The sequence below is a fragment of the Rhinopithecus bieti genome, unplaced genomic scaffold, assembly GCF_001698545.2.
Source record: "Rhinopithecus bieti isolate Rb0 unplaced genomic scaffold, ASM169854v2 scaffold_32760, whole genome shotgun sequence".
NCBI lineage: Eukaryota > Metazoa > Chordata > Mammalia > Primates > Cercopithecidae > Rhinopithecus > Rhinopithecus bieti.
Window position 1 is genome coordinate 512323 of NW_016813956.1, and position 8113 is coordinate 520435.

Below are 8113 nucleotides of genomic sequence, written 5' to 3' on the forward strand. Positions count from 1 at the left end.
AAAAAAAAAAAAAAAAAAAAAAATTTAAATAAATGCTTAGATGTTTTTATTCACTTATTTAGAGTTTCTTTCGGTCGCCCAGGCTGGAATGCAGTGGCGCGATCACTGTAGTAACCTCCTGAGCTCAAGCCATCCTCCCGCCTAAAATTCCGGAGTAGCTGGGATTACAGGAGCGCGCCACCAGGCCAGGCTTATTTTTTAAAATCTGTTTTGTACAGAGGCACAAGAGAAGAGCTTGTTTTGTTACAGGTGCTCCCAAACCCTGGGGTCAAGAAATCCTCCTGCCTCAGCATTCCCAAAAGTTACAGGCGTGAGCCACTGCACCCAACCAGATACGAGATATTTTTAAAGAATTGCTTGAATTTTTAAAGTTTTGTTAATGATATTGTAGTTAAATAAAAGACGCATGTTTAGGCGACACATGTTTATGGATTTTGTTGTGATATATCATAATGTCTGCAAGTGAATTTCATATGATTCAGCAGAAATAGGTAGATGAGACTAAGACGGCAAAATGTTAATTATTGAATGTGGGTGATGAGTATACAGATAATTGCCTGTTCTTTCACATTCTTTATATGTTTGAAAGTTTTTACAATAAAAAAATTAATTTTTCAAGAAGGCTTGACAGAAGCTGTGCTATTTTTTAAAAGGCCATGAAGGATGAGCACTGGGGCTCCAAGCAAACATGGCAGAGGTCAGGGTAAAGAAACCCTCACCATCTGAGATAGCGGTGGTCCTTTCACGTCTCAGGAGTTCCAGGCTCCCTTGACAGAGTGACCAGAAAAGGAGCTGAAAAGGTCGGACAGATGCAGAAGATGAAGGCCTCCCATGTCATCGGCAATCTTCTCGCTAGGCCACAGGGTACCTTAAAGGCATTAAATGAGGTAAGGGACACAGTCAGAAACACATTTTATGTTAGTGCTAACTTAGCTCTACCTACATAATCTGCCCTCAACTACATTACTGGTGTTCTCTCTCATCACTGCCCTTCCCAGGACCCCTCCAAAAAGCAATGTTTCAACTATAGGGAAGTTTCTTCAGTTTCTCCCATATTCCATGAGGTTTAGGTTTGGAACACCACCTTACCCCATTTTCTCACCCAACGCCAATTTGTCTCATTTTAACACATCCTTCAGATCCAGATCTGAGCTTAAGTATAATGAATTCCAAAAATATTTATTAGGCACCTATGGAGGACTCAGGTAAAGAAGGTAAAACTGGAACCTTTCTTCGTGAAGTTTGGAGTCTAATTAAGTGACCCTCCAGGCAACCAACTAAAACCTTTGTGGTTGAGATTCAGAACTCTTCCTGTGGGCTACTTACTGTGTTCCGGCTGCACTTACTTGCACTCAGTTGTTTCATTGTTCACTTCTGTAATCCTTTAGAAATCTCGCTCTGCATTGCATGAGCAGCACCTAGCAAAGTCCTTGGCTTTTGCTATTTCACATATAAACAATTTGAAAAAATACGCAATTCTCTGGCTCACTATCCATATTCAAAGTGCTTATTTTTATTCTAAAAAAATGAAAATTTTGTAAGAATGAAGAAATGAATATATCATTTAAGGGATCAGGAACCGGAGGCCAAAAGACTAAGAAGTTGTTGGAATAACTTATGAGAACTTTCTCATGAGTACTTCTAAGTACCTAAACTAAGTACCTCATTTTAAAAAGTGGTCTGAGTAGCCGGGCATGGTGGCACGCTCGCCTGTAATCCCAGCTACTAGGGAGGCTGAGGCAGGAGAATCGCTTGAACCCAGGAGGCCGAGGTTGCAGTGAGCCAAGATCGCGCCACTGCACTCCAGCCTGGACGACAAAGCGAGACTCAGTCAAAAAAAAAAAAAAAAAAAAAAAAAAAAAAGGTGGTCTGAGGGCTGGGGAAGAAAAGCCAGATTCGAGACAGCTAATTAGGTTGAATTGAAGGCCTGATGGGACGGGAATCAGGTAAAAGGAAAAGGAGGTTCTTTGGTCTTGGTAGCTAGTCTTCGGTTTTGGTATCTTATCAAAAATTTGAATTGTTGGAGGAAATTCAAGTTTGAGGAAAAGAATGGAACATTCCTTTGGGGATGCATCGCTTTTGAGATCCTCATGGACATGCAAGAAAAAAAAAAAAAAAAAAGACAGCTGTATATTCTGGAGCCCAGAGGAGAGAGGCCTGGAGTAGAGAAGATTTTCAGTCCATCCGCACATGAGCAGTAGTTCGTCAATCATTCCTTACCCTTCTTCTGTTCATAGAGTTGGGCCATTGATGAAATACAGAATCCCTGACTTGCTCACTAATACTCACACATACACGCATAGTATTGTGGTAATGGTAGTGTAGTTTTAGAAACTGGGGTTCTGCTCTTCCTTTGGAAGTGCTCTTTGAATATAATTTCAAACTATTCACAGAACACCAGATTCAGTTGTTCTTCCCCTTGTGAGAGAAGGCCCCATAAACGAAAGACGATTTGACCCACAAAATGTTTTTTACTTTCTAGTTTCATTCAGAAATGTTCTTCCAGCTAGTTAAAATATTCTGAGTTTTATGAAAAGACAGAAGATAAGCTTCACTGTAGAACATTTTGATGAATCTAGATTCTGGGATTTTACAGTGATAGTTACAATTGCACTGACATTTGTTGAGCCGTTAGTATATCGCAGGCACTGGACTCTGTCAGAAAATATAGGGGATCCTCTATGGAACATCTTTGTTATTTATTGAGGATAATTTTCTTTCTTTCTTTTTATTTATTTATTTATTTTTATTTTTTTACCCCCGAGACGGAGTCTTACTCTGTCGCCTTGGCTGGAGTGCAGTGGCGCGATCCTCGGCTCACTATAACCTCTGCCTCCTGGGTTCAAGCGATTCTCCTGCCTCAGTCTCCCGAGTAGCTGAGATTACAGGCGTGCACCACCACCTTGGCTATTTTTTTTGTATTTTTAGTAGAGACGGGGTTTCGCCATGTTGGGCAGTTTCAAACTACTGACTTCATGATCTGCCTGCCTTAGCCTTCCAAAGTGCTGGGATTACAGGCATGAGCCACCGCACCCGGTCTGAGGATGATTTTCTTACTAGGCAAAAATACGAGAATTTTAAGTTGTTGAAACATATTCCTGATTTGCATTATAAAAAAGATCCAAATAACATTCTTAGCGTATCATGTGTGTGTCTGAACTTGAAGTTTGTTGATTCCTTGTAAGTTTTATTCTTAGGACATGAATTCAGCTATTGTTAAATCCCTAATAAAACGAGTACAGTATATGACATATAGAATCAAGCAAGACATTTAAAGAACCTTTTCCGACTTGTAGTCGTGGCCGAGTGGTTAAGGCGATGGACTAGAAATCCATTGGGGTCTCCCCGCGCAGGTTCGAATCCTGCCGACTACGGCAGTGGACTTTTGCATCTTCAAGTAGGTCCGATCGATATTCTACATGTAAAAAAGCCATTTTATCTTTTACAAGTTAACATCAAAATGGATTTCCTGGTGATTCAGGGCAGGACAACTTGAATTTATGTCTCAGAGGTCCTCAAAATGGATTTCTCATAGCCCAAAGTAAACCTCATCTCTGATCTTTTGCAAGTTACATCATAATGGATATTTCATTGTTCAGGAAGGAATCATTGTGCACGAGGATGGATTTCTCATTACCCACGAAAGAATCATACTTTGTGAGTAAACCAAATCAAAGGAACAAATAAAACTATATTTTGTTTTAATTGGAGGGCTTTGGGCTCAAACTCCTTATGATCAGAAAGAAATAAAAGTTTTAAATATTCATATTTAGGGCGACGCAGTAATCTCAAGACATTTTTTTTCTACAGGCGTAACGCCTGCATGGGCTTGCGAGGGGGCCAGTGGCGCAATGGATAACGCGTCTGACTACGGATCAGAAGATTCCAGGTTCGACTCCTGGCTGGCTCGTTGGGTTTTGGTGGAAACCTTGAGATTTCCATAAATGCTCTTTCCATGGGTATTTTGTACATCTTACGTATTTTATTATTTTAATTTTTAAAAGAATTACACAAGATGATAAAAATTTTTATAATATAGACTCCAACTTCAGTTCACTGTTCTTTTACACACAGAAGTATTTTTTTTAAATCACAGCACTAAATTGATAAGTTTCAGTACTGATCAATTTTCACATGCTTGATACAACTTAATACAGGGGATTTTTTTTTTCTTTTTTTTCTTTCTTTCTTTTTTTTTTTTTTTTGAGATGTATCACTGCATCGCCCAGGTTACAGAGCAGTGGCGTGATCTCAGCTCACCGCAACCTCCGCTTCCTGGGTTCAAGCGACTGTCCTATCCTTAGCCTCCAGAGTAGCTGGGATTACAGGCGTGCGCCAGGACACCCAGCTAATTATTTTTTTATTTTTAAGAGAGGGGGTTTCGCCATGTTGGCCAGGCTGGTCTGGAATTCCTGACCTCAAGTGATCAGCCCGGCTCGCCCTCTCAAAGTGCTAGATTACAGGCGTGAGGCACCACGTCCGTCCGGGAAAACCTTGTGTCATTCTGTGAAAGTTATGATTGATAATTCACAAACAGAAAATTTCTAGATAGCAAACAATTTTGGGTTCTTTTCTATCATTTTTATATACACATAATTACAAGAATCATTTAAAACAAAAATCAACAGTCTCTTCTCTGCTCCCTGTCCTCCAGCAATTTTTAAAGTTATTGAAACATATTCCTGATTTGCATTATAGAAAACACCCAAAGAACATTCTCATCTTACCACATATGCGCCTGAACTTGAAGTTTGTTGATTCCTTCCAAGTTTTGTTGGCAGGACATTAGCTCAGCTATTAAATTCCTGGTAAAGTGAGAGGTACAATATGTGACATCTAATAACATGTACAATGTTTAAGAAAACTTTTGGCGCCTGTAAGTCGTGGCTGAGTGGTTAAGCTTACTTTTTAAACATTTTATTTAAATGGCTTATTTTAACATTTTTTACCTACATATCTCTAAATAATATGTTTGTATGGCCCTTTTGTTGACTTTATATAAGAGGAGTAACTGGTTCATTTTCTTCTTCACACCCTAGGACCCCCGACACACACATGCTCCCTTTCTATGTCTTCTCATATGGTTATAGCACAATACATGATACTTTAATATTTGTAGCTTAAAATATGACAACTTTATAAAAATAGTTCAGCAGGTGAGCAAATAAATACATTAAGTTTTCCTTTCCTCATAATTTTTATTTTTCCCTAGCATTAGAACATAATTGTCTTTTCTTGTTGTTTACTGCTTAAGCTTCTAGGCATTTATCATTAATTCAACCCCATGCATTTCGTCAGTTGTCTAAACATCTCTCCAAAGGTTCAGAAGCTTTGCACAGTCTGTAGATTTCATCCTACTTTAAACGTGTCTCCTTATGCATCTGTATTAGTTTGAGTAAACAAAAAAAATAATAAGAAGAGGAAAAGTGTCTCCTACAGCCTGCTCAAATCTGGACATGTCACTGTATGTCACATATTGTACCTCTCATTTTACTAGGCATTTAATAACAGGTGAGTTCGTGTCCTACCAATAAAACTCGAAAGGAAGAGCTGAAACTACGTCTGAAGTTTGCTGTAAATGTTAGTGTTTGTAATTATGCAAAACGGTTTAGAGCTTTAGTTTTGCTCTACCATTTACTAGCTGCATGACTTTGGGCAAGTTAACCTCTGCAAACCCCAACTTGCAGACAAACCCCAATTTGTCTCATTTGTAAAGTAAGAGTAATAGCATGTATTTACTTCGTATAATTGCGAAGAATAAATGATTCAGAACTTGGAATAGTGCATGATACCTATTAAGCGCTCAAACAATAAAAGCTAAAACTACTGCTTTTGTTGTTATTTTTAATCTATTTAGGATAGTAGTGTATTGCAGCCAGAGATGCAGATCTCTGAGAGAGATGCAAGTCAAGGTAAGTTCCCTTACGGTGTCATGAAAATTATAACAGTTTACTACTCCTATGAGGTAGATGTATTCTGGAAGGGGGAAAAACAAATCCAGAAAGAATAAGCTACTTAGCAGAGGATGGTTTCGATCCATCGACCTCTGGGTTATGGGCCCAGCACGCTTCCGCTGCGCCACTCTGCTACCCTAGGAAATGGTCTCATAATTAATAATCACCGTTTTTCTAGTGTGTCAAGTTTCCAAATCGCAAAATTATGTTTTCTCTTTTTTTTTTTTTTTTTAAGACCAGAAATCTGTTCGTAATATGGCTATAGGCTTAGACTACTACTAAGAAAACGGTAAATAAGAAATAGGAAAAAGGTTATTTTGGGTACACTTCTCCGGTGTAACATCTGTCACTATGTATTGTGTGAATGTGTACAGTAAATACATAACAGACCGTCTGCTAATATTTCAAATGTCATGTTTTAAAGTCACTGTAAGTTATGGAAATTTAAACACTTCTGAAGAAATAAACGTACTTTCCCTTTTTTCCATGTTGTAATTTGCTAATTCATAATCTGTAGGGGGTCTGGAGCCACATGTGGGGAAAAAAACGGCACATTCATGCACATTTTCAGATACTACTATTAGGGAGTTCACGGAATATCTAGCCTTCTCTGATGTAATGGTTCATTCCCTGTATGAATTTGGGGAAGTAACTGCATTCAGGTTTTCTGCCTCTGGAAATCAAGTGACTTCTTCCGTGATTTGCAGGGAGGGTTGAGGAAATCGTAGAGATCCGAGGAAATTCTACGGAATCGCTTTAGCCTGGAAGAGCTGATCCAAATATGAAGCAGGTAAGCTTAGATCATTCACTCAAACCAGACTAGGTCTCTGCGAAGCTCTGCTAAGCTTCCGAGGGTTGGAGAGACAGATATGGATGAAAAGATAAGGCCGCGGGCGTGGGAGTGAGAATGGAGAGAAGTCCGGGAGAGTTTAACAATAGGGATGAGTTGCTGAAGAGTATAATTCAGAAAGTTTGCAATAAAAGAGTGAAAACGTCTCTATAAACCCAGAAATAAGCCCCAAAATACCGTAACATAGTCCTGTGTATATCTGCCTATTAAAAAAAGAGAATGGGGGCGTTTTGAGGAGGCTAAAGTAATTGAGTATACAAGTGCCTAGGAGAAGCAGGAAAAGCAACTTTTTTGCCCCTGTAATATGTAATGTACTCCCCGCCATACAGTTATCTGAGCCAGGGAGCTAAAAACTGTTGACCCCGACGTGATTTGAACACGCAACCTTCTGATCTGGAGTCAGACGCGCTACCGTTGCGCCACGAGGCCTCCGGAGAACCTGTTTTTTATTTACCTGTCATTCTGATTCATGAAAATAATTTTGGTACTGGTGAAGACCAGGTAGCTATTAACAGACACAAAATAATGCCTAGCTGCTTCCCTCTCGGTAAAATTGCTGTCCACCCGATCACTGATTTTCTCTGCCTCCGAATTGCTTCATTTTCACCTTTTCTTGTTTATATTTCATTCCGTTTCTTACCTAGTTTTCTCCGTATATTCCAAATATGGAAGTTTGGGGAGTTTCGTTGTTTTTATCTTTTTAGAAATAGATTCTGTTGAAAGTCAGTCGCTTTGGAATGGGGTTGTAGAGAGGAGGTAGTGAAGAGGGAATAACGAGGATCCTTCCTCCCCCGACTCCTCATTAAGGAACGCTGATCAAGGTGAGTTTTAAAATAGTTTCCAAAGTTGACTGCAGGTCACAACCAGTGTTTCCGTTAACGAATTCACGCGAGGGCTGGCAGGTTGTTCGTGCTGCATCTTTTCTGCGAGATAAAGACGCCTCCCTATAGCCTCCGTTCTCAGCTGATGAGAGAGTTGATTTCATACACCGACAATTCTTCAGAATCAGATCACTGGATCTGAAACTGACCCTAAAAAGAACAAGAAATCCTGTCATCAGGAGTGAGTGGGTTATTCTGGCACTGTGTTTTGTTTGGCTGGTTAAAGAGTCTGCCTTGGGTAACCAGAGATCGGAATTTTCTAAAGTCAGCGGGGTTTGTCTGGGGACCTCGAATTTACATATAGACGATCTCCGCAAATAATGCAGGGGCCGCTTTGAACTCTTAGGAAAAGATATTCCAAACAGTGGTCCACTGCTATAAAACACGCATCTTTCACTGAAAATTAAGGTCCCCGCCCCCCCCCGCCG

The 8113-nt window shown here is 39.7% G+C and overlaps 1 long non-coding RNA gene and 4 other non-coding genes across 5 annotated transcripts; 2 read left to right on the forward strand and 3 right to left on the reverse strand.

Annotated features, from left to right (window-relative positions):
* Nucleotides 1-560: 560 nt before the first annotated feature.
* Nucleotides 561-7665, reverse strand: LOC108513397 (uncharacterized). Its single transcript, XR_001880888.1, has 3 exons — nt 7445-7665; nt 4728-4805; nt 561-868 (listed from the first exon to the last, which is right to left on the reverse strand). It is a non-coding gene; the product is annotated as an uncharacterized LOC108513397 (long non-coding RNA).
* On the forward strand, nt 3293-3374 carry TRNAS-AGA (transfer RNA serine (anticodon AGA)). The gene has a single exon. It is a non-coding gene; the product is annotated as a tRNA-Ser (tRNA).
* On the forward strand, nt 3838-3910 carry TRNAR-ACG (transfer RNA arginine (anticodon ACG)). The gene has a single exon. It is a non-coding gene; the product is annotated as a tRNA-Arg (tRNA).
* Nucleotides 6017-6088, reverse strand: TRNAM-CAU (transfer RNA methionine (anticodon CAU)). Its single transcript has one exon. It is a non-coding gene; the product is annotated as a tRNA-Met (tRNA).
* Nucleotides 7162-7233, reverse strand: TRNAW-CCA (transfer RNA tryptophan (anticodon CCA)). The gene has a single exon. It is a non-coding gene; the product is annotated as a tRNA-Trp (tRNA).
* Nucleotides 7666-8113: the final 448 nt, after the last annotated feature.